This window comes from Pseudophryne corroboree, chromosome 9 (assembly GCF_028390025.1).
Source record: "Pseudophryne corroboree isolate aPseCor3 chromosome 9, aPseCor3.hap2, whole genome shotgun sequence".
Lineage (NCBI taxonomy): Eukaryota > Metazoa > Chordata > Amphibia > Anura > Myobatrachidae > Pseudophryne > Pseudophryne corroboree.
The window spans coordinates 431,905,867-431,932,963 of record NC_086452.1 but is presented as its reverse complement, the minus strand read 5'-3'; the positions used below and the strand labels follow the sequence as shown (position 1 = coordinate 431,932,963).

General features: G+C 45.2%; 1 protein-coding gene and 2 pseudogenes across 2 annotated transcripts in view; 1 reads left to right on the top strand and 2 right to left on the bottom strand.

Annotated features, from left to right (window-relative positions):
- The window catches only part of SHQ1 (SHQ1, H/ACA ribonucleoprotein assembly factor), a 216,751-nt gene extending 213,314 nt beyond the window's left edge, over positions 1 to 3,437 (bottom strand). The window contains exon 1 of one of the 2 annotated variants that reach the window (XM_063941032.1): positions 3,355 to 3,437. The gene's annotated coding sequence lies outside the window, so the exon portion shown is untranslated. Of the gene's footprint in view, positions 1 to 2,790; positions 2,904 to 3,354 lie in introns of those variants that run through there. The other variant, XM_063941031.1, reaches the window with a different exon arrangement.
- A 16,107-nt stretch (positions 3,438 to 19,544) lies between these two features.
- On the bottom strand, positions 19,545 to 19,663 carry LOC134960745 (5S ribosomal RNA; annotated as a pseudogene).
- A 194-nt stretch (positions 19,664 to 19,857) lies between these two features.
- LOC134960743 (5S ribosomal RNA) lies at positions 19,858 to 19,976 on the top strand (annotated as a pseudogene).
- Positions 19,977 to 27,097: the final 7,121 nt, after the last annotated feature.

The window sequence follows — 27,097 nt, the reverse complement described above, 5'->3', positions numbered from 1 at the left end:
CCAAACTGCACCATCATACATCTCCTCACTCATCTCAAAATATCTCCCTACCCGACCTCTCCGCTCTGCACAAGATCTACGTCTCTCATCCACATGTATTACCTGTTCCCACTCAAAATTACAGGACTTTACCCGGGCTTCACCTACTCTGTGGAATGCCTCCCACGCACAATAAGACTCTCTTCTAGTCTCCAAACCTTTAAACGTTCCCTGAAAACTCACCTCTTCAGACAAGCCTATCAAATTCCAAACCCACCCACATAACCTTCAATGCTTCCCTATCCAGTTACATCCTCTCTGTACAGTCCACATAACCTCACATTTTGTCTTCCAACATTGCTGGGTGATCATATCATACAACCCATTAAGAACCCAGCAATCTGGTGGACCATTATGCAATAGGTAGCTTCTATCCTTGTGTATCAATGCCTATTTCCTTACAGATTGTAAGCTTGCGAGCAGGGCCTTCCTACCTCTGTCTGTCTGTCTGTCTTTTCCCAGTTTTGTTCTATAACTGTTGTTCTAATTGTAAAGCGCAACGGAATATGCTGCGCTATGTAAGAAACTGCTAATAAATAAATAGGACTGAGCCTTGTGGTAGTAAAAACTGATAGAGGAAATGGAAACAATCACTGGAGGAGCAGTTTAATAGGTAGGATGAGAGTGGCCTTAAGACCTTGTATGGGAAGCGACCTCTAAATTTAGCAGTAATCATGGGGGCTAATGTAAGCAAGTGAAGCTGCCGCCCAGAAATGAGAAGAGACACCCACCAGAGCCATCACGAACTCATGCGCAATTGCGTACACATTCCCAGCTTATACGAAGCGAGGAACATTGAGGTTAAGGGTGCCATGTTTCTCTGTGTATGAGATCACAGCTGAAGACAAATGCATGCCCCAAAAATGCCTAGGACACTGCATTAACTCCACCAAACGGTCACTTCCTGTCAGTCACTCGTCAAATCCTCATTACGAGTGCAATCGCCAAGACACCTTGGTGCGCACACACTGCTATCACGGCACACGCGTGGTCTGCTGATAATCGCTCTGTGACGTGAACATCAGCCATTGCGTACAAACATGCATTAGGCCCAATATTCAGTCTACATGGCCGGCCCTGGTCATCCTGCCTGCAATGTTCCGCCGTGGTGCCCGACGGTCGATGCAGCCGGCGGCAGGGGCGGAGTGTAGTTTCTTCACTACCCCCGACACCCAGCTCCATAGCAGTGCATGCTAATATGGACGCGATTGTCCATATTGGACGAGCGCGGGACCGCATATCGTTCATCGTTGGTGTCTACACACTGAATGATATGAACGAGTTCATTCATATCGATCAGTGTTATCTGCCAGTGTGTAGGGCCCATTACTCAGTAAGATTGGTCACCCTGCTCCAGACAGGTGCTACACTATCCTCCATCAACATGCCTTGTGCAGAACGGAGTGGAGCAGTACGTTGGGACGGCCGCCAGTCAGGGGATACGCCAACCAGAACAGAAACTCCCCCCAGTAAGGCAAACGCTGCAATCTACACAGGCCTCAGTATATTATACCATGTCACCATATCTACAGAAGACTTATATGGATTCTATAAGGCACATGTATAACTAGGTGTCAAATGTTTTATACCCAGCGCGGACAGTAGCAGCGATCATACAACACTTTCTCAATGCTACGGCACTTGCAGGGATTGCTCCAACAGATGAGATGTTAATACTCTGCGCTGCTGCTTCGCCTCAATAAGACGCAGAGTGGGAACAGGTTTAGCGCTCACAATACGCGCCACAATAATACATCTCACCCTGTATGATAAATAGTAGTACTGCTATACATGTCAGGGACCTCAGCGATTGCGCTGCACCTACAGCTGTGTATGTTTGTCACTGGCAAACAACACTTAGGGCAGGCATGTCCAAACTGCGGCACTCCAGCTGTTGAGAAACTACACATCCCAGCATGCCCTGACACAGTTTTAGCATTCTCAGACAGCAAAACTGTGTCAGGGCATGCTGGGATATGTAGTTTCACAACAGCTGGAGGGCCGCAGTTTGGACATGCCTGACTTATAGGCCCTACACACTGGCCGATTTTTTTGAAAGATATGAACGATCTCGTTCATAAATGAACGAGAACTCGTTCATATCTTTCAGTGTGGAGGCTCCAGCGATGAACGATGCGCGGCCCCGCGCTCGTTTATCGCTGGTCCCCCGTCGGCTGTGCATGCAGGCCAATATGGACGATCTCGTCCATATTTGCCTGCACTTCAATGGAGCCGAGTGACGGGGGGAGTGAAGAAACTTCACTCCCCCCGTCACTGCCCCCCCGCCGCCGGGTCGCCCGTCGGCCGTATCCGCCGTCGGGCAGCTCGGCGGCAGATCGGATAGTGTGTAGGGCCCATTAGGGTGACCAGATTATCCCTTTTACCTGGACGCTCATGGATTACACAGGTTCTGTGGCTGATTAAAACCATCTGAAATGTAGACTTGAAGTCAGCCAGCCACAGAACCTGTGTAATCCATGAGCGTCCCAGGTAAAAGGGATAATCTGGTCACCCTGAAATCTTGTTCATATCCCAGCCTAGGAGCTATAACCTTTATAAAGTAACATTTAATCAGGCTTAGGCAACCAGGGACTGTACAAGCAGTGAAAGAAACAGGCTGTCAGTGCATGCTGGGACTTTTAGGTCTACAAGCCAATGAATAAAGCAGCCAAAGCTCCGCCCCCTGTGGGGTGTACTGAGAAAGGTTATCACTGCGCGGGCACACAGGTAGCTACGATGTCACCCTCTCACCTCAGCACCAGGGAGAGCCCGCGCTGCTTGACGCTTCCTACTTCCGGGACTACTGCACGTGTTACTGAGCGGGGACATAACGACTTCTCTCATTGGCCAAGGGACAAGCATTCCCCCTTCCCCCGACCCTCTACGAATAATCAGCAGCCGCTTAGAATCATCAATGCAGTGATTGGCTGACACGAGCTTCGGGAGGGCGGGACATGCCATGTGATTGGAGAGCGTGTGGGGGAAAATAGAGCTGGTAGTTGTCATGGAAATTGAAGAATAATGCTGTTAGGCGGATGCGCTGCAGCAGCTATGATAGAAAACTCACTGCTACTTATATAATACAGTATATAGATAGTACAGTACATAAGGGTCTGGCAGCAGGCACGGATACAGAGGGGGGCGGTGGGGGCGATCGCCCCCCCTAGCACACTTCTGCCTACAGACAATCTGTCTGTGAAGTCCTGCTCCTTAACCCCTTCCTATCTCAGCTGGCCGTCAGCTATAGTCAGTCAGCTATAGTCAGTGGTGTGAGTCGCAGCAGCTCACAGCGGGTGCCCCTTCCTCCTCACTCACCCTTTTGGCCTGCACGGCAGTTAATCAATCAACATAGTTTGTTGATTGAGACTGCTTTCATCTCCCCAGCGTCTCCTTGCTGATAACAGATCCAGGAAGTGTGGCTGTGTGTTGGGGGCGTGGCTTCACTTATAAGACAGGCTAGTGGGCTAATACAAACAGTATACTATAGTGTGTTTACTTTTTTCCACACTGAGAGCATGCTGCATTCCTGCACCCAGAGACCAGCCAGAGGGACTTTCCTGCCAATCTGTGCCATTGACCAGCCTGTGGAAAAGGGACCATCTTACCAGCCTGTTGCAGAGGAACCAGCCAGTAAGAGATCTTCTTGCCATATTCCCTAGGCAGGGTATTACAGGTTGAGTCTCACATATGTGCGATACAGTAGAACAGAGGATGTCTGTAGTAGATGCACTTATAGGTTTTAAAATATTCCTTGTATTTCATAATATTAAACATTACATATCATGTCCTGTCAGTGAAATACTAAAATAATAGAGAGATGCGTGTAAAAGTACAGAAAATGTGCATAAAAATGCTATACAAGAAATATGGTGTATGCTAATCTGTCCTCTATTTGGTTACTTTCTCATAACACCATACTCCTTCTACAAGGTATCAACTCGGAATTGTCCTCACCGTGTAATTCCCCTACAAGGTGCCCTCACTATAGCCTCACAAATGAGTATTAACGTCTTCAAGTTCCTGTATAGCATTGGTCCTATAATGTGCATCAGTTTATATATCAGTGGGAGAGATCCCTTGATTATAAATGGCACCCTAATAGCTGGTAGGGATATATTGCAAGATAAGCAGGTAAAGGATTTGTTAGTGGGTGTTTGGTATAATAATCACTTCTACAACACATCAAATCAAAGTCTCCCAATATAACATCTATCCAAATCCCTAGAAATATTTCAATTGCTTGATATGGTGCGTCCTCGGGAGCCTCACTCTCTTATAACTGATGTCATTACAGACAAGGGGCCTAATTCAGACCTGATCGGCTGCTGTGCATTTTCTCACAGCAGCCGTTCAGGTTTGAACTGCACATATACGCTGGTGCATGGCAGACAGCCGACGGCCATCTCAGCCCTGCCAGGCAGAGGCGGACGCTGGGCAGGAGGGTGCGGGCCGGTGGCGTTTTGCTGCCTTTTTAGGGGTGCGGTCCAGGCAACGCAGGTGTGCCCGGACCGTGCGGGGGGCAGGCTGCTGCGTGACGTCACACGCAGCCGCTGTGACCCGGTCAGTGACCAGTAGCTCCCTGCCTGTGCCCAGGAGCTGCGCTGGTAGGGAGCTACTCATCAAGTACAAAAGCATTGCCGCTGTGCGATGGTTTTGAACTTGTACGGTGGGGAGTCAGACATGCGGGGCGGACTAGCCTTGTGCTGGGTCCCCCCCCCCCCCCCCCCCCCGCATGTCTGAGTAACTGATCGTAGCTGCACGGCTACGATCAAGTTTGAATTATGCCAAATGTCTTGTCACTACTGTTGCCACAAATGCCGTATTTTGATGGCCCTCTATTATACCATCTATATGTTCATCATAATTTATGACACATCATGTACAGTTGTGATACCTACAGTATACAAAGTTGTAATTCCCTAATATTGGGGTATAACAAAAAAATATTAAATTAAAGCAGAATGCCTGGATTAATTATGATTGACTTATTCTATATCAGCACCTCATATTAACATGAGAAACATTAACAATCTGATAATAGATTTATAAAATAGACAATCCTAGCAGTGCGCACAAGCAGAAAAAAAGCAGCTCGGTGAGCTCAATATTTTACTTAAAGGTATCCTCACATCTTCACCAAATATGTGCCAAAAAAGGTTGAATAGAAGTTATCCAGCGCTACTGCATACAGTATGTAGGTCATTCATAAATATACCACTTCAGATACAGCAGATGTCATATCTCACAGTATACTTCTTATTAGGCTCATTCAGATATACCCAAAATGTAAGAGATAAGCAATTATAGTGAAACACTGTTTAATAATTGTAAGATTTAATATGAGAAAAACGAAAACATATAAACTCCACACAGATCACATGTATTTCCAAGTGGCCAAATTTTGACAATTCCAGCTAGACATGAACTGTTATTTAAGCAGTTCAGAATGCACTTGAAACAGTGCAAGTCCTGGGTTCTCCCACTGGTGCAGGCTCAGGTTTGGCTGAAATTTACAATTATTAAACAGTACTTCACTATATTTGCTTATCCCTTTCATTGGAGATAGCTGAATGAGCCTAATAAGAAGTATGACATCTGCTGTATCTGAAGTGGTATATTTATGAACAACCTACATATGCAGTAGCACTGGCTAAATTCTATACAACAATGTGATAATACCTATAATTCCTTAAATTAATTGTATCAATCAGATAACTATGGTATACTTGCAACATTTTTCTGGAAAAAAAAGGGTGGTGGGGGGATTTCCCAAACCTATGTGGCACATAGATGCAAAAGGGATTTTAATCTACAGGTGAACTCCTGCGAGTATTACGTACTCTCACTTAATCCTGGTTAGTCTCAAACTCCATTATTGGACAATTACAAATGTGGAATTCATCTATTAGGGTTGGCAAGTGTTGAGTACTGTGTGGGATTATCAAATAATTGGTCTAACCCCCCAAGACTCTGTGCCTAAAATCCCCTTGGTACTATTCAGCAGTTCCCCTTATTATAATAATATAACAGGGTATTATAATGTGTCTTCCCTTCCTGGTTCAGTAACACATAAAATGCCAGTTGTTACCATTTGTATCCATAAAAGTTGCTAGTATCCCAAAGAAAGGAATTATAGGTATTATCACATTGTTACTGTTTCTCATTTTAATATAATGCGCTTATATAGATTCAGTCAATCATCAAGGTTTATGATAATACTGTATTTCATAACGACGTTGACATATAAACCTTGATGATTGACTGTCTCTATATCAGTACCTCATATTAAGATGAGAAATAGCTGCAAATAATTACTCCAGACATTTTGTTTATATTTAATTTTCTTTTGCTATACCCCAATATTAGGGGATTATAACTTTTTATACTGTAGGTATCACAATTGTACATGACGTGTCATACATTATGATGAACATAAGGAGGGATTTGGATAGATGTCATATTGGGCAACTTTGCTTTGATGTGTTGTAGAAGTGATTATTATACCTAACATCCACTAACAAATCCTTTACCTGCAATTATACCTATTTGTGTGATGGATGAATTTGGACGGGAGAGGGGAGGAGTCAAGATGGGAGGGGTCAAGATGAGAGGGGTGGAGTCAAGACGAGAGAGGGGAGGAGTCGGGACTGGAGAGGGGAGGGGTCAAGATTAAACCGTAAACCGCCCCCCCTAAAAGAAAAGTCTAGATCCGACCCTGTCTGGCAGTGATGCAGCTATGGGAGGCAGCGCAGCTCATGTTTGCTTAAGACAAGTATGAGCTGCATCACTGTTACAGAACCCTATCGAGTTATAGTAGAACAACTAGGTGATTCATTGCGCCCCCTTAACCCTTGCACGTCCTTAAGGCGTGCAATACTTTTATTGTATCAAATATTACCTCCAATCATAATGGTTAAATATTGCACGGACAAAGGGCGTGCAATGGTTAAGGGGTCGTAGCCCCTTGCAATGGTGTGAACAGCACACGCAGGGCCTGATGAATCACCTAATAAGTGCTATGGTTGGGGAAGTGGCGGGGGACGGGGAGAGACAGATTGGGGAGGGGTTCCAGGGGTGCCGCTGGAGGGGGAGGGGCAGTTGCGGGGGTGCCATGGGTGGGGCTGGTGCCGTGGTTCCACGGGTGGGGGAGGAGTGGGTGCCGCGGGTGGGGGTCCGAAGCCACCACGGGTGGGGAAGGAGCGGTTTTCGGGGGGGGGGGGGGGGGTGGAGGGGTGAGGGGGTCCAAAGCCACTGCGGGTGGGAGTGCCGCGGATGGGGCCCGGAGGTACTGCGAGTGGGGGAGGGGCGGGTAATGCTTCTGGAAGCAGCTAAGCTGCTGTCCTCACTTTGGCAGTGGCTCTCCCGGACAGGGCCGGTGCAAGGTTTCTCGGCACCCTAGGCAAAACTTCTACCTACTGCCCCTTCCACCTATCTGCCCCCCCAGGTTAAACGACGACTGTGAGATAGGACCACGCTACCTTTTTCAGGCAGCTGTAGCCGGCCGCCCCCTCAGGATCCGGCGCCCCTAGGCGGCTGCCTAAAGCTACCTAACCTAATGGAAGCTCCGGCCCTGCTCCCGGAGACTCACACAGCAACCAAGCAGCCAGTCACTATTGTTAGCGTTGGTGTCCCAACGCGCCGTATTACAGGGAAGAAGATCCACTCAATAAACTACAGCTCCCAGCAGCTCTTAGAGCCGGAATGCTTTGGCGCTAAGGGCTGCTGCGAGCTGTAGTTTATTTACATTGGATGTAACCTGTGTGGGAGGGCGTTTCTCGCCCAATCATCTGTGGACTGGGTGTGACAGACCTGCTGCTAACCCAATGAGAGCTCCTAGCCACGCCCAGCATTATACACACAGGCACAGAGTCACAGATCTGGGCTATTGGCCCTCATTCCGAGTTGATTGTTTGCTGCCGTTTTTCGCAGCGCAGTGATCAGGTTACTACTGCGCATGCAAAAAGGGAATGCACTAAGCGCTTAGGTGAGTGAAACTGCAATATGATTGTCAGCAGCCTCTTGTAAAAGGGAATTGCCAATCCCTTAATACACAAAAATACCAAAGAAAACCAAGTGGCGCTTAACAATCATGTAATAAGAAACATTTAATAAAAATACAAATACAATACAACAACCTCCCGGGGGTGTGATACAATGTTAAAACATCACAATAATGTTGATAAACAATGTGAGATACCAAAACACCTGGTATTTGATTAGAGCACTTGGAGACATATAATGAGGGTTCAATTGCCAATGTTATCACGGGGAGTCTCAGGTTTGGGCAGAGAACAGTAGATACACACTGGGATGTGCAACTGCAGGGTATTTTCCAAATAAATAGCTCACAGTGGCGTGCCCACAGGTTGTTACCCGTGACCCAGGTTAAGATGTGTTTATTCAGCCAATGTGAGCAATATGAGCAAATGTTGAAATCAATGAAAATATGTGTACCTGTTATCGCTGGGCAGGAGCTTTCGATTCCTGCTTCCTGGTGCTGTCCCGTTAGCCAGGGAGATGTTAAACACCAGAGCCTCAGCGATGGATGGAGAGCGGTGCTGCGGTGCACGGGGAACCCGACTCAGCCGTCCTTACCAAGACGCTGCCGCATCCAAGAGCTCCGTATCCCCCTGCACGGAGACCGACCACCGATGGAGCCGGAGTGGTGGCAAAGGTCAGGCCAAGTGCACTGACCAGCGGCCCGTCTGTCGCTCGTGCTGCCAGGCAGTGTGGAGGCGGCTGTAGCTGGAGCCGTGTAAGTTGGAAGCTGCGGACTGGGATGCCCGAGCCGCAGCCGTCAATCTGGGTTCCCGTGCACGGCTCTGGTGGGGGATGGACGTACACAGCGGTACCGGTCCTCGTAGAATGTCCTGTATTCCTTAACGCGTTTCAACGCCAACAGGGCGTCTTTCTCAAAAGGCAGGTATACCTGATCCTCCTGTGCGGTCCTGAGATTTCTCTTTGTACAATCCTGGGAATTAGGAGTATGGGGACATCTCTCTGGGGTATCTCTGTTACTGGATATATCTCTCCAGTCAGCAGCTGAATGATCTTGTTGGTGAATTCCAGGATCTTCTGCGCATCGTCTCTCTCATGTATCAGTGAGTGAAAATGAAGGCACTGGGATAGGGCTCTGGGTCCTGCTCAGCACTACTTGTCTCCTGCTCAGTAGATGCCTTCCTCTCTCCTGAGATTGGCAGTATCACGCCGCGTGTACAAGGTTTCACGCCGGTGCAAGGTTTCTCGGCACCCTAGGCAAAACTTCTACCTACTGCCCCTTCCACCTATCTGCCCCCCAGGTTAAAGACATGCTGCTGCTCTCCCCCACCCCCAGTCTGTTGCATGGCTGCTCTCTTCTCCCCATCTCCCCAGTATGTGTGGGTGCCCTGCTGCTCTCACCCCCCCCACACTCTGTTAAATGTCTGCGGTTCCATCTCCCCCACCATCTGTGTGTGTGCTACTGCACGTTCCCCCCCCAGACAGTGTGCGTGCCTGCTGCTAATCTCCGCCCCACCCCCTCCCCAGACTGCTGCTCTCCCCCTCTTTCCTTATCAAATGCAGAGAGTGCACTGTGCAGCCACCTTACCTGCAGGCTGCGACAGAGCCGGCCCTAACCAATATGATGCCCTAGGCAAGATTTTGGCTGGTGCCCCCTAGCACCACCGCTAGTTCTGCAGGAGATGCCTGCCAAGAGTGAGCTGGTAGCTCTGCTAATGTCGGGAGCCTTTTGTTTATAAAAATGCATCTTATTTGCATTACTATGTGGCTAGGATGCACATGCAGCTTCTGCTGATTAAAATGATATGCAGCATGCCTATATTCTGTGTGTGACAGCGGCTGAATCTGCATATGAAATGCTACATTATAGTGGTTTCCAGGACTACACTGCAACGTAGCATTTTGTATGCAGATACAGCCGCAGTCACACACAGAATATAGGCATGCCGCATATCATTTTAATCAGCAGAAGCTGCTGGTGCCCCTAAGCATACCAAACGCCCTAGGCAACTGCCTAGTTTGCCTATGCCTAAGGCCGGCTCTGGGCTGCGATTTAGAGTTGGGACTGAGTAATCTGTGAAAGAGTCTGGAATGAAGAGCAGCGCCGCATGTTACCCCCAGCCAGGACTCCAGGAGCTGTAGAAGTTACTGCCTGTGCCAGGTGGAGGCAGAGCTGCAGGCTGCAATATGGGAGCTTGCCAGTCGCGACTGCTGTAAGATATAAGTGCCGGGGGGGAGGGAGGCGACGACTGTGAGATAGGACCACGCTACCTTTTTCAGGCAGCTGTAGCCGGCCGCCCCCTCAGGATCCGGCGCCCCTAGGCGGCTGCCTAAAGCTGCCTAATGGAAACTCCGGCCCTGCTCCCGGAGACTCACACAGCAGCCAAGCAGCCAGTCACTATTGTTAGCGCTGGTGTCCCAACGCGCCGCATTACAGGGAAGAAGATCCACTCAATAAACTACAGCTCCCAGCAGCTCTTAGCGCCGGAATGCTTTGGCGCTAAGGGCTGCTGCGAGCTGTAGTTTATTTACATTGGATGTAACCTGTGTGGGAGGGCGTTTCTCGACCAATAATCTGTGACCCGCTGCTAACCCAATGAGAGCTTCTAGCCACGCCCAGCATTATACACACAGGCACAGAGTCACAGATCTGGGCTATTGGCCCTCATTCCGTTTTGATTGTTTGCTGCCGTTTTTCGCAGCGCAGTGATCAGATTACTACTGCGCATGCGTATGCACCACAATGCGCACGTGTGTCGTACGGGTACAAACAGCATCGTTGCTGCGCAATGCTTCTAGCGACTAATCCATTCGCACAGCCGATCGCAAGGAGATTGACAGAAGAGAGCGTTTTTGGGTGTCAACTGACCGTTTTCTGGGAGTGGTAGGGAAAACGCAGGCATGTCCAGGTGTTTGCAGGGCAAGTGTCTGACGTCAATTCCGGGACCGGACAGGCTGAAGTGATCGCAGCGGCTGAGTAAGTTCAGACCTACTCAGAAACTGTACAAAGAAAAGATTATTTTCCTAAAATTGGCGCATACAGCATATGCAATGAATAAATGGTCTTACTCAAATAAATTCATCAATGAGGTAAATCCAAATCTCTCTCCAAATGGTGGATTTGTTCTTAGTCCACAACCGTATATAAATAAGTGAAAATTTCCCAATGGATTTTCGATTCCAATAAATTCACGAATGAGGTGAGTCCAAATCACTCTCCAAATAGTGGATTTGTTCTTAGTCCACACCATACACAAGTAAGTATCCAAATAGGTTTTCAATCTCAAAAGAAGAGAGAAATAATATAGTGCAGCTTAAAGCTTTTTGGACTCAAGGTCCTTCATCACATGCTTCTGATGAAGGACCTTGAGTCCGAAAAGCTTTAAGCTACTGGTGAGAAATATTTGAGGGAGAGTTCCAGTGGGTCCACTGATTACCAGAGGAGGTGAAAGAATCCCGGGCTTTCGGCCTCTGTGCCCTATACGATTTGGGACGGGTAACTTAGTGGAATTTGAACCATTGTGATCCCTATCCACAGAAAGTGGTTATATGCTTGTGATTATGTTTTTATTGTGAGTTTTATTTAATAAAATATTTCTGTTCATTTGTTCAGACAATGTTGCACTATATTATTTCTCTCTTCTTTTGAGATTGAAAACCTATTTGGATACTTACTTGTGTATGGTGTGGACAAAGAACAAATCCACTATTTGGAGAGTGATTTGGACTCGCCTCATTCGTGAATTTATTGGAATCGAAAATCCATTGGGAAATTTTCACTTATTTATATACGGTTGTGGACTAAGAACAAATCCATCATTTGGAGAGAGATTTGGATTTACCTCATTGATTAATTTATTTGAGTAAGACCATTTATTCATTGCATATGCTGTATGCGCCAATTTTGGGAAAATAATCTTTTCTTTGTACTGTGTTTATCTGTGGTTGGTTGTGAGGTACCACAATTTTTCTAGAGGCAGCTATACAGTGTTCGCGCATTTAAGATCACCAAAAAAAAATATATATTTTTTTTATTCTACTCAGAAACTGCAAAAAACTTTTTCGTCCCGCTCGGCTGCACATGCAATCGCACACTTGCACAGCTAAAATACACTCCCCCATGGGCAGCAACTATGCGTTTGCACGGCTGCAAAAAGTAACTAGCGAGCGATCAACTCGGAATGAGGGCCATTATATAGGAGATAATGCAGCTCATACGTGTCTGCTCATTGTAGGGGAGATTTATCAAAGCTTGGGGAAAGATAAAGGGGGTAATTCCAAGTTGATCGCAGCAGGAAATTTTTTAGCAGTCGGGCAAAACCATGTGCACTGCAGGGGGGGCAGATATAACATTTGCAGAGAGAATTAGATTTGGGTGGGTTATTTTGTTTCTGTGCAGGGTAAATACTGGCTGCTTTATTTTTACACTGCAAATTAGATTGCAGATTGAACACACCACACCCAAATCTAACTCTCTCTGCACATGTTATATCTGCCTCCCCTGCAGTGCACATGGTTTTGCCCAACTGCTAAAAAAATTCCTGCTGCGATCAACTTGGAATTACCCCCAAAGTACCAGCCAATCAGCTCCTATCTGCCATGTTACAGGCTGTGGGGCAGATTTATTAACCTGGAGAAGGCATAAGGAAGTGATAAACCAGTGATATGTGCAAGGTGATAAACGCATCAGTCAATCACAGCCTAACTGTAAATTTACATATTAAGCTGATTGGCTGGTGCGTTATTACCTTGCACATATCACTGGTTTATCACTTCCTTATGCCTTCTCCAGGTTAATACATCTGCTCCTGTGTTTGAAAAATGACAGGAGCTGATTGGTTGGTTCTTTATCTCCACTTTATCTTTTTCCAAGCTTTGATGAATCTCCCCTAGGTATAAATGCTATACAGCTGGGTAGGGTTCTATAACAGTGATGCCGCTCATGTCTATCTGCTCACTGTATATATAAATGCTATGGGGGAGATGTATTAACCTGGAGAAGGCATAAGGAAGTGATAAACCAGTGACATGTGCAAGGTGATAAAGGCACCAGCCAATCAGATCCTAACTGTTAATTTACATATTGGAGCTGATTGGCTGGTGCCTTTATCACCTTGAACATATCACTGGTTTATCATTTCCTTATGCCTTCTCCAGGTTAATACATCTGCCCCTATGTTTGGGTGTCCAGGATGGTTTCCTAACGTTTTCAAAGTTATGCAAATTCTCCGCCACTACTGCAAATTGGCATTTCTGTCCACCATTTACCCGTTTCTGTGTGTCTCAATCCTCCTGTCCTATCTAGTCTTCTTTCTATACCCCATGTACCTCCATCTATCTCTTCCCTCTCTCGCCCCATATACTAGGGGGAGGGTTAGGCTGCTATGGTGGGGGAGGTTAGAGTTGGGCACCGTGGAGGTATGGCTGTGGGAGGGGGCGGTCAGGATAAGGCTGCAGGAGGTTAGTGTTGGGCTGCGGAAGGAGTGGTTTAGGATTAGGAGTAGGGTGTGTAAATGCTGATTTACTTACAGGACTAAAAGCAATACTTTAAAATACACTCAATACACTTTAAAATCAAGCTACTGCGGCCGCTGTATTCAATCCTTAACCTACGTACTTTTTACTCAGCGTGCAAAGCCCCGTACAGTGTACGTACTTTGCGTACACACGCCGCAACGGACGTACAAAGTACACGCAGTGCATACACACACCGACACACTGAGAGCACAATGCAGCTTCACATGTGGCTGAAATACACTTAAAACCTTAGCAGGGAAAGAGACAAGACAACAATTGTATTTAAGAAGTTGGGATCCGACCCGCCAACATATAATTAATAAAAGGGGATTACAACAGATATATGATTACAATAAGAGAAAAGAAGCTACATACGTTTGGTTTCGCCAGCGCCACTCGGTCCGGTGCTCAGATCAATCAGGCAAGATGACCTTCAGAAAGAGAGAGTGACTGGCTAGGCAGCTTTGGCTTTTATACAGTTGGTAAAAACACAATACAATGGAAACTGTAACCTCTTCATCTATAGGTCTGGTCATTTACAGTACAGGAGGGGTCATAGGTTGGTTTGAATAGGTGGGCGATGTCTGTTCCAGGTGTACTTGCAGTTGGTCTCCACTGGGTTCCCGCCGAATATCAAAGTACAGTAAACACAGTATAATATTAATATCTTGCTATCTGCTGCAAACTGGTACCGGAATGTTGCCCTTAAAATACCCTACAGTTGGATACCAAACACCACCTCATAACCTAATGCTGTCACCTCATATCCTGTAAAGGTGATTCCCTTTGTTGTTGTACCTTTTAAACAAGTATAACTTGCTGGTGTGGTGCATGTGGGCTATGTGTACATTGTGCACTATGTGGATTAAATATGAGATATGTCTTTGTGGCTTTTCCATGCGAGTACCAATGCTACCGTAATTACTCATACCACTCGCTAATACGCAGGACCGCGTGAGCGGTTATACGCAACTTGCGAATATGTGCACGCACAGCAGAACATGTACGCGCACAGAGGCCATCTGTGTGGAGTTTGTACGTGATGTGTGTACTGTAATATTTTCCGACTTCGACAGTCCACCCTTTGGCAGTCATCAATAACTGCCACTCTTAACTAATAAACTAAAAATATTACCTATACAATATATACACAGCTTGGATGATCGGGGAGAGTTGTAGGTGGGAAATGTATAGCCTAGTGGGATAGTAAAAGCATGTATGTATGAATCAATATCTGTATATGTTCTAAGTAAGCTTCGAGGTATTGCGAAGTATACATTAAATCCTTCTCATCCCGTATTAAGGGTCTGTAAATGGGCAAACAAACACTACCAAGCTCTTTTCGGCTTCTTATTCCAACAATTGGGGAGCACATTTAGTTCATGATACATGGAGGGGGGGATATATGTGAATGCTACTATATGTGTATAACACCTATCGACTATGTGTGCCATTAACTGAGGGTTGCAGAGATGACGATAAGACATATATATATATATATATATATATATATATATATATAATACATTCACATAAACATTGGGTAAGGTTGACGTCTTTTCCGGTTAGATGTTTTCTGGGTAATGGGGGAGACAGAGAAAAATGGTCAAAGAAACAGGCCATGAAATTCATTTGCAATCCTTATCATAACACTGTTTCTATTGATGGTTCATAAACCAAATCTGCTGCTGTGACAATGCCCTCGCTCCTTAGACTCATCAAATTTTTGCCGTGCTTGCGCCGCGCTAGAATTCGAACACACTTAAATATCAAGCCAATAATTATGATGACACCCATGATACAAAGGAGAAACTTTCCTACACTTGCAATTACATTCTGCACCCACTCTCCTAATCCAGAAAACCATTTGAGTGGGTTTAACCATTAGACCCAGCCGGTCAATTCATTACCCACAGCCGTCAAGGTAAGATTGTGTTTCCTCCGTAACTCCCACTTCAACTGTAAGATCTCATCCATCTTTTGATCAATGATCTCCGTGGGGTCGTCAGTGCTATTCGTAATATACGTACAGCACTTCACGCCATATTGAGTTGCCAGGGTAACACAGTACCCACCTGTCACAGCTGTAACGTAATTCAGGACCATCCTGTGCTGGATCAATTCTTTCTTGTAAGCTTCTAACTCCCTTCCTGTATACCTGAAGGTGTCATCATACATCTCAGTGATATTATCTATCAAGTTCACTAGCGCATGGATGTATCTATAATTTATAGTTCCTCTGGCAGTACGGATGATATCTAATGCGAGAAGGAACTGAATCCCGGTGGATTCGTGGATCAAATCAGAGGCTGCGTGCTCTGCCCTATCTATGAGGTGTCTCTTGATGATGTGTTCATAGTGGATATGAGTATAAGGAGTCTGAGCGTTGCGGTGAACGTCATTCATTTTGTCATGGGTTATGGTCATGACTTCTGGTAGTACTCTCCCAATATAACACGTTCCCTCAGAGCTCGGAGTAAACCACTTGTATGCCTTCCTCCCACATATGAAATAGGCATCATCTGGGAGAACATAGGGGACAAAATGTAACATCACCATATTGCAAACCTTCCAGGCAAAGAAACCAATCACTAGTTCTCTCATATGCTCAGTACAAGTATCGGGCTGGATGATATGGGCACAATACCCCTGCAATACCTTTTCAACCCACATGGTTTTGCTTCCACATGTATACCGATACCGAAAATACTTTCCACTGTTGGCTATCTTGCGTACAAGTTCAGAGTCGATAGGAATCCTATCAGCTCTGTGTGAAAAGGTCATTGTCTGATTATTCCAAGTCACTTCCCAATTTCCTGGTTTTCGGAAATTGGAAATATTAAGACACAACAGGGACCTATCTACGTTGTACTGGTGGAGCTTCAAGCTAGGGGGCCTAGATATATTGAATTTCTTGTCCACCGGTCTCCCACCCCGTAATTCGAGTACCTTATCTATTGCTAAAGGGTACAGCACTAATCCTGACTTACTCTGTCCTTGAGGTACCTGTGAGCACACCCAACATTCTGTCTGGTTTAAGACCTTAACCACTAATAAGTGGTAATCACTCAATGGATGCCGGTCCATGTCGATATTAATATTGGACTGACATCTCTGGATGCACCCATCTTCGACTATGTTCTCGCAATTTCTACAAATACAATATTCATCAGACAATAACCCCTCACATTGCCTCCGAGCTCCATGACTACCAGAGTGCTTACTGATACCAGACTTTACTCGAGTGATGTGCTGCTCCTGAGATCCTACAAATCCGTACTTGTCATCAGAACCCATTCCAGATCCTTGCTCGACCTCTCTGGGACCCTCACCTACACAAATTGTCCTGAGCAAAAACAGAATTACTAGCAGAACCCGAAACGCAGTCTCTTGAGGTAGATCCATTTCGTTAAGGGAAGAAGAAGGGAGATAAGAAGGGGGAGAAAGAGAAAAAGGGCAGTGGGAGCTGAAAAAAAGAAAACTGGTACGACAACCGCCTTTGATCTTGTTGCTCTCCGCACTCAGGTGTCGTTTCAACAGTCCTGCCTCTCAGCTTTCCCGGAACAAACACTCTAGTGATACGAGGTTCTCTTCGCCTTGCTCTTTGTCACGAGTTTTCTCCGGGTCAGCGACCTTCTTGCAGTGGGACGAGTGGACCCAAGTCTCTCTTTCGGCGACTTTTAGTGCTGTTGTGCTGGTTAACAAGACTTGGTACGGTTCTTCCCATCTGTCAATGAGGCAACCTGAGCGTAGAAAATTTTGTACCATCACATAATCCCCAGGCTCAATGTCATGACAATTACTGTTCGGTAGGTCAGGAATCACCAGCTTTAGATTTCTTTGTTGATTCCTCAGCTGTTGGCTCATCCTAACCAAGTATTTCACAGTTATTTCATTATTGCATTTCAAATCATCCTGGGGGTCTATCATTACATGGGGTTGTCGACCAAAAAGAATTTCAAAGGGTGATAATTTAAGCGGTGACCTGGAAGTGGTTCTCATGCTGTACAACACTAGTAGCAAAGCTTCTGGCCACAACAATCCAGTTTCAGACATCACTTTACTCAGCTTATTCTTAATAGTGCTGTTCATTCTCTCCACCTTTGCACTCGCCTGTGGTCGGTATGGAGTATGCAGATTGCTATTAATTCCCATCAGTTTGCACATGACCTGAAAGACTTCACCTGTAAAGTGGGTACCCCTATTACTTTCAATCATTCTAGGTATACCATATCTGCACACAAATTCCTGCATGATTTTCTTTGCAGTGAACACAGCAGTATTTGTGGCAGCGGGGAATGCTTATACCCAGTTGGAAAACACATCAGTACATACTAACACATATTTCAAATTCCTACAGGGTGGTAACTGTATGAAGTCGATTTGTATTACCTGAAAAGGTCCGTCTGTAGGAGGGATATGGGATGGCTCCGTTGGTATTGCCTTACCAATATTCTTCCTCAAGCAAGTAAGACATGTCATTGCTTTCTTACCTGCATGAGAAGAGAATCCTGGTGCACTCCAGTAGGCTCTTACCAGCTTGCACATACCCTCCTTGCCCAGATGAGTCAGACCGTGTGCCGCCTCAGCTAGACTTGGGAGATATGTTTTGGGGTCCACTCGCTTACCGTGTCCATCTGTCCAAAGTCCTGAGGACTCCTGACCATATCCTTTCACCTTCCAGACCGCCTTTTCCTGTAGGGAACACAAATTTAGCATTTCAATTAACTGTTGCATGTTAACTGTTTCAAATGTCATCAGTGATGTGATGTTCGTTTGTATGGTTGTGCTTGCTGCTGATTTAGCAGCTTCGTCTGCCCAGCTGTTACCAAGTGAGACTGGGTCTTGGTTGTAAGTGTGTGCTTTACAATTGATAACAGCCACTCTGTCTGGTTCCTGTATTGCTGTCAGGAGCCTTTTGATGTGAGACGCATGCGCTACAGGTGTGCCAGCTGCTGTCATGAAATTTCTGAGGCGCCACAGGGTCCCAAAATCATGCACCACTCCAAAGGCGTACCTAGAGTCCGTGTATATATTAGCTGACTTACCCTTGGCCAACTCACATGCTCTGGTCAGAGCGACCAGCTCAGCGACTTGCGCTGAGTGTGGTGGGCCAAGGGGTTCAGCTTCTATGATACCTTTGTCATCTACAGCGGCATATCCGGTGCACAAGTCTCCCGAGTCCGTCTGTCTGTGGCAACTACTGTCAGTGTAGAAGGTAAAGTCTACTCCTTCCAGTGGGTTATCACTGATGTCAGGTCTCGCTGTAAAAGTTTGGTTCAGGTATTCCATACAATCATGTGTATCAGTATCTGCACTAAATCCTCCTTCACCATCATTCTCATCCTCCACCCTTTGTGCCTGTCCAGGCACACTTGGCAAGTTGCAGGATTTAGTGAGCTGCATGTCCTAATGGTGATGTTTACAGGGGCCATCAGTGATAATTCCCACTTTTAGAGGGTTGTTTTGCAAAGAGGCAAAAAGAAGAGGGCTATTAATTATGTCTCTCAGGGGCACACTTAATTTCTATAAACTGATAGAAAAATGGAAAAACGGATGAAATATTGCAATTTATAAGTAGGATAGGATAAAACTTAACTTTTAATGTTATTCACAGACGAAAGGATGGTAAGAATATGGCTGTGTGTCAGCAGTATAAGTTAAAACAAGTATTAAACAACAAAATTCTAATGACGATAAAGTAATGTGTAACTCACTTATATAAAGAGGGTGACAGAAAGTTTATCTGTAGACCCACTGATTTGTAAGCGAGTATTGATGTTTGACGTTTGTCAGAAGCGAAAATATATAAAATATTCCTGTTATCTCTATGAAATTATGATATTATATACACTTGCATATTCATAAAAGAGATAATAGGAAACCGGCTTGTGTAAATCTGGACTCCTATAAAGTGGGTCAGCTGGGGTGAATGAATTGCAGGATTAACTGTAATGAAATTTGCTGATCAGCGGAAGGTATATTCCTTAATGCTACAGTACCCGGTATTCCCAGAGGGTCACCCTTTCTGGTACTGACCAGGCCCAATGCTGCTTGGCTTCCAAGATCAGGCGAGATCGGGCATGTCCAGCATGGTATGACTGTAGAAAGTCAAGAAAATACCTATCAGCATAGACAATGGCCACTAATGGGGCCAATTAAAAAGACATAGTCCGAAGACTGACATTGGTCACTGGTCAATAGGTCGACCCCGGCCAGTGACCAATGTCAGTCTTCGGACTATGTCTTTTTAATTGGCCCCATTAGTGGCCATTGTCTATGCTGATAGGTATTTTCTTGACTTTCTACAGTCATACCATGCTGGACATGCCCGATCTCGCCTGATCTTGGAAGCCAAGCAGCATTGGGCCTGGTCAGTACCAGAAAGGGTGACCCTCTGGGAATACCGGGTACTGTAGCATTAAGGAATATACCTTCCGCTGATCAGCAAATTTCATTACAGTTAATCCTGCAATTCATTCACCCCAGCTGACCCACTTTATAGGAGTCCAGATTTACACAAGCCGGTTTCCTATTATCTCTTTTATGAATATACAAGTGTATATAATATCATAATTTCATAGAGATAACAGGAATATTTTATATATTTTCGCTTCTGACAAACGTCAAACATCAATACTCGCTTACAAATCAGTGGGTCTACAGATAAACTTTCTGTCACCCTCTTTATATAAGTGAGTTACACATTACTTTATCGTCATTAGAATTTTGTTGTTTAATACTTGTTTTAACTTATACTGCTGACACACAGCAATATTCTTACCATCCTTTCGTCTGTGAATAACATTAAAAGTTAAGTTTTATCCTATCCTACTTATAAATTACAATATTTCATCCGTTTTTCCATTTTTCTATCAGTTTATAGAAATTAAGTGTGCCCCTGAGAGACATAATTAATAGTCCTCTTCTTTTTGCCTCTTTGCAAAACAACCCCCTAATAGTTTGTTTTTGAACTAATGTCTGGGAGCACCACCAACCTTGTTCTACTTCAAAAGCCTTATTAGGCGAAGTCGGTAGCTTTATGTTGGTTTACATACATTTGTCATATATGATATATACAAATTGAATGACAATCATTGTACAATCAGGACCAGTGCAGATTCCTAAAAACCCCCACCCAACATAATTCCCACTTTGTAAACCGAGCAGATGTGACATGTCTGGTTTGGGCGGAGTTTAACATTACGTCCTTACTTTTACTTACCAGCAAAGCTATCGCTGCAACACTTCGCAAGCAAGTGGGGAGAGACCGCGCTACAGTGTCCAACTGTGCACTGTAGTAGGCTACCAGTCTGCTGGCATCACCATGTCTCTGTGTTAAGACTCCTGCCGCGCACCCAGCACTTTCAGTACCGTACAATTCAAAGGGCTTTTCATAATCTGGCATATCCAACGCAGATGCTTGTGATAAACACTGTTTTAGTCTCTCAAACGCCAGTTCGGACTCATCTGTGTGAGAGACCCGTTCCGGTTTGATCGAAGAGACCATTTCTTGTGAGGGTAGTGCTAGTATGGAGAAACATGGAATCCAGTTCCGACAGTACCCACACATTCCGAGGAAAGTGCGGACCTGTTGCTGAGTTTGCGGCAAGGTCATGTCACGAATCACCTTTATCCTATCAGCGGTCAGGTGCCTAAGTCCTTGTGTCAAGCAGTGTCCCAAGTATTTAACCCTGGTCCGGCACAACTGCAACTTATCCTTTGAAACCTTGTGTCCTGTATGGGAAAGATGAAACAGAAGCTGTTTAGTATCTTTCAAGGACGACTCGAGTGAGTCAGAACACAACAACAAGTCATCAACATATTGTATTAGCACTGATCCACTCTCAGGTTGAAAGGATTGTAAACAGTCATGTAAGGCCTGGGAGAAAATACTCGGGCTGTCAATTAAACCTTGGGGAAGACGAGTCCAGGTGTACTGTACTCCCCTGTACGTAAAGGCAAAGAGGTATTGGCTGTCAGGGTGAAGAGGGACAGAAAAGAAGGCGGAGCAGAGATCAATGACAGTGAAGAATTTGGAGGTGGAGTCAGCTGGATTGGGCACTATGGGGAATTGGCTCTCAACTATTTTGTTTATCCCCCTTAGATTCTGCACTAGCCTGTAACCCCTCCCCCCACTCTTTTTCACAGGGAAGATGGGACTATTGGCTGTGCTGGATGTCCTGACTAGGATGCCCTGCTGTAGCAGCCGCTCTATGACAGTGTACACTCCTAATTCTACCTTTGGCTTCAGAGGATATTGAGGGATTTTTTGAGCTATCCTGCCATCTTTTACTTGTACTGCTACTGGAGCTACATTCGCCATCAATCCAGTGTCCTGTCCATCTTTGGTCCAAAGGGAACCCGGTATTTGTGAGATCATTTCCTCTACCTTTGATGGACACGTGTCTATAACAGTAAAATGCGACATTAGCCTTTGAGGGGTGTCTAGTATATCTTGCACTTCTTGTGCGTGGTTCTCAGGTATATCCAAGAAGACACCCTCAGGAGTACAATATATGACACACCTCATTTTACACAATAAATCTCTGCCGAGTAGGTTAGTTGGAGCCGATGCAGCCAGCAGAAAGGAATGTTTTGTCTGCAAGGGCCCTATCGTAATCTCTGCAGGTCTACTCAAAGGGTATTGTTGCACCGTTCCTGTTACTCCCATTGCCGAAATCGTTTTACTAGTGGTTTTTAAACCTGATGTGGAATTCAACACTGACCCGGCCGCCCCTGTATCTACAAGAAAAGGTAATGGTACACCAGCTACATCAACCATGACCTCAGGTTCACTACCAAGGCTAGCAATCAACTTCACTGGCTGCAGACTACAGGTGTGGCCCAACCCCTATTGTGTAGTGGGACCCTCCCGCAGCGCGTTGGCAGCTACAATATGTGAGGGGTTAGCTGTGAGTTTTCGGAGGCCTGCCAGTCTCTCCTGGGTGGGTACCTCCTTGTTTCCCCTCTATGTGGCTCGTAATATCTTCTATATGGTCCCTGATCCCAATTATGTGAATTGTAGTGTGGCTCGTATTCAGGTCTAGGGGGTCTGTATACGTTATGTGTCCCTTTACTCCTACAATCCCTTGCAAAATGTCCTTCCTTCTTACAATTGAAACATACTATTGACAGTGACTTACCATCAGGGGTCTGTGGTCTTGGCTGATGTGGTTTTGCTGTAAGAGCCTGTATACTTACCATCATCAACCTATCCCCTTGCGACTCCCTGTGTTTACTGATGTTCCGATCGTGCTCGATAGCGGACTCTCTCAACGCAGCCACTGAGGTACCTCTCCAGTTAGGTAGAGAGGTTTGCACCCTTGTCCTTAGTGATTCCTTTAAACCGTCCATCAACACAGAAACAGCTACCTCCCTGTGGTGTGCATTATCCTTAATATCCTCGATCCCAGTGTATCTAGCTATTTCCTGCAGTGCTCGAAGGAAATATTCAGATGCCATTTCACTTTCATTTTGTCTTATGGAGAAGATTTTATTCCATTTAACAACAGTAGGGAAATATACTCCTAATTGCAGATTGATTTGCTTTACGTTCTCCTGATTGTACTCATCAGTGAGAGGTACCTTTGCATCTAACTTACAATCCGTTATGAATTTCGTGATGTCAATATTTGAGGGTAAGCACACCCGTAGCACTGTTCGCCATTCTTTATTTGTGGGTTCATGGGCGTTACCTAACGCTTTAACGAATTTCTGGCATCCGATTAGATCTTTTCTGGGATCGGGGAATTCTGGCATAATTGACCTTCACTCTGCTCGTGACCAAGGACAATGCATGGCAATGTTCCTGATGGGAGTTACTCCCTGACTATCAGTTCTCCCATTGGGAACTGCAATCACTCTGACAGGATTTAGTTCAACTATATTATTTTTGTTTGATTCTATAATGCGGGGAGCTATCGTCTCTGCATAGTGTATGGTACTGTACTTACCAGTGGACACAACCTCACTCACCCCTCCGCTGGGGGGTATCGCTACTACTGTTGGTGATTGGGACGTGCCCACCTGGGTGTCCCTTATGGTGGCTGCTAGAGAGAGTGCCAATATCGTGCTGGGCTCATCTTCCTGTTCACATCCTGGGGAAAATTTAAGATGGGATACAACTGGCAAGGGTTAGGGTAAACACATTGATCAATCACTTTCCTGTCCTTTACCAATGTACCATTGCTTGTAGCCAATTTCTCTTCATCAACATATGGTGGTGGTGGTGCGTTCGCAATCGCTTTCCCGCTAGGTTTGGAACCTGCTGTGCGAGCTAGTTCCTTCTACACCTCCCCCTCTTGCTGCCATAGGTTTAAACAATCGGTATGTCTGACCCTTTGTTTTCTAGATTTAATCAGACATATTTTAATCCTTATGTTCTGCAGTACCTCTGATTCAAAGCTACCCACCCCAGGGAATGATGCCCTATCTTTAGCAGTCATACATACCCATTCATTGCAAAAAGCCTCCGTGTTTGAACCATGTTTCTCACACATAATAAACCTTGCTGACCCCCTGGGCCGCAATTCTTTAGCCTGAACCCTAGCTACCAAACGTCCACTACTTGTGCAATTGGATCCCATCGCGGACTTTTTGCCTGTTAACGCAATCCCCAAATGCACAACACAATAGACGGTGAAAGACACCTAGCGCTTTCACTCGCTCCTTCTCCGCTGATGTACCACAACTCACTCCAATAGTGACCACCACGTACCCAGTGAGGCCCTAACTGGCTTCTATTCACTGGAAGTTTTAGGAGTAACTTACTTTTTCCAGTGAATATCTACCGTTGAAGATTTTCCTGAGAGAGACCAGCGAAAACTTCCCTTTTTGACATATACAAATCACGCTTGCATGTGCTCTACACAGCGCTAACGATACCGTGATTTTACGCGAAGCTCGCAAAGGGGTATCAAGTTGCGCTACGTATCGCACCCACAAACATGCGGTCCAATCACACAGCGTATAGGTACTTGTTACCTATCCGCCCTACGATCACTGGAGTCGAATATACAAGCTGCGTTCCTCAGCCGGAGCGTAATACAAAACCTTTAAACTTCAATTCACAATTTCTATACTTCTGCATAATGCACAATTCTATATCACGCTCCTCTGCAAATCTCCTCACAATTTGCGTATTATCTCTATTTGTATTAACGCAAGTCAGCCGCCTCACGCCACCAAGCCTCCACTTACTTGGTGTACCATGGGACCCGAATTTCCGGGGTTCAACTCCACTCACTCCACTTTCACTCACTCAAATACACCTTGTTTTTCTTTTCTGTACAGAAAATATCCACTCCCCTAGGTTGGTTACTTTATCCCAGTGGTACTTACAGTTTTAAACTAAATTTTTAAAGTAACCTGTTTTTGAAATCGGATAGTTATGTGCTATTGTATTAAATGTATACTATCCCGCCTTTAATTGAACAACTATCATGTGATTTGTACTTAGCGTCCATACTCCTACGCAACCTTGCGTACACACACGTGCCTTTTATGCCGCGTGTGCAACGCTGTACTTTGTCTGGGCCACGTGTACAAACGTGCGTCCGCAATAAAACAAACCACACAATCTCTATAAATGTGAGCAATACAAACTATAATTGCTCACAAACACAACCCACACTTGTTCTGTATAAACCTTGGCAACCAGGCCAGAACTGCGTTTTGTGTCTTTATAATTACTCCCTTACTACACTTATTTCAAATTTATCTATATAGCAAGCAAATGTATCCGATTTCACACAGGTCTAAAATGACTAATAACCTATGGTAACACTATGTGGGGGGAGTATGCAAAATATTGGTACGCTTTGTTACGCTTTTGGTGCCAAAAAAAATTACACAGATTTTTAAATAGCTTTTTTCCTGTTTACCTCCGGGTTCTTTCAGCACCTCTGCATAGCAGACAGCGCAGACGCAATCTAATAGCACAAAATAGAGTTTTAAAACATCCAAGCAACCAGGAAAAGGTTTAACTTAAAGATGTATTTCCACCCTTTGCTGATAGATTAAAGTCTGCTATGATCTGCTAGCCTATGAGCGTGTGATAAACCGTATCGAGCCCCCAATTGTAAATGCTGATTTACTTACAGGACTAAAAGCAATACTTTAAAATACACTCAATACACTTTAAAATCGAGCCGCTGCGGCCGCTGTATTCAATCCTTAACCTATGTACTTTTTACTCAGTTAGCGTACAAAGCCCCGTGCCGTGTATGCACTTTGCGTACACACGCCGCGACGGACGTAGAAAGTACACACAGTGCATACACACACACCGACACACTGAGAGCACAATGCAGCTTCACATGTGGCTGAAATACACTTATAACCTTAGCAGGGAAAGAGACAAGACACCAATTGTATTTAAGAAGTTGGGATCCGACCCGCCAACATATAATTGGGGGTTACAACAGATATATAATTACAGTAAGAGAAAAGAGGCTACAATACAATGGTACATACATTTGGTTTCGCCAGCGCCACTCGGTCCGGTGCTCAGATCAATCAGGCAAGATGACCTTCAGAAAGAGAGAGTGACCGGCTAGGCAGCTTTGGCTTTTATACAGTTGGTAAAACACAATACAATGGAAATTGTAACCTCTTCATCTATAGGTCAAAGGGCTGGTCATTTACAGTACAAGAGGGGTCATAGGTTGGTTTGAATAGGTGGGCGATGTCTGTTCCAGGAGTACTTGCAGTTGGTCTCCACTGGGTTCCCGCCGAATATCAAAGCACAGTATAATATTAATATCTTGTTCCTGCGCATAACTATGCGCAGGAGCATGCTATCTGCTGCAAACTGCTACCGGAATGTTGCCCTTAAAATACCCTACAGTTGGATACCAAACACCACCTCATAACCTAATGCTGTCCCCTCATATCCTGTAAAGGTGAATCCCTTTGTTGTTGTACCTTTTAAACAAGTATAACTTGCTGGTGTGGTGCGTGTGGGCTATGTGTACATTGTGCACTATGTGGATTAAATATGAGATATGTCTTTATGGCTTTTCCATGCGAGTACAAATGCTACCGTAATTACTCATACCACGCGCTAATACGCAGGACCGCGTGAGTGGTCATACGCAACTTGCGGATATGTGCACGCACGGCAGAACAAGTACGCGCACAGAGGCCATCTGTGTGGAGTTTGTACTTGATGTGTGTACTGTAATATTTTCCGACTTCGACAGATGAAATACTTACCTGGAAGCTGTTGGGATTCCGCTGTGTGTCTTCTGTCTGTCAGGATCCCGACTGCCGGGGTTTTGTACCCAACCTTTGTTTGACCGCTAGGAGCTGACTGGCTGGAACTTTATCTCTTTCCACTTTATTGATCTCCAAGGGTTAATACATCTCCAACAAATAACAAGTGGCGCTTGACAATCAGATAAATTAAAAAACATTTATTTGTATACAATGTGTAAAAATTACAACAATCTCCCGGGAGAATAAAATAATGGTGTAGATTTCACAGCAATAACAATGTGCACTGTTTTATAACTTCATTATCAATTAATCTAAAAACCAT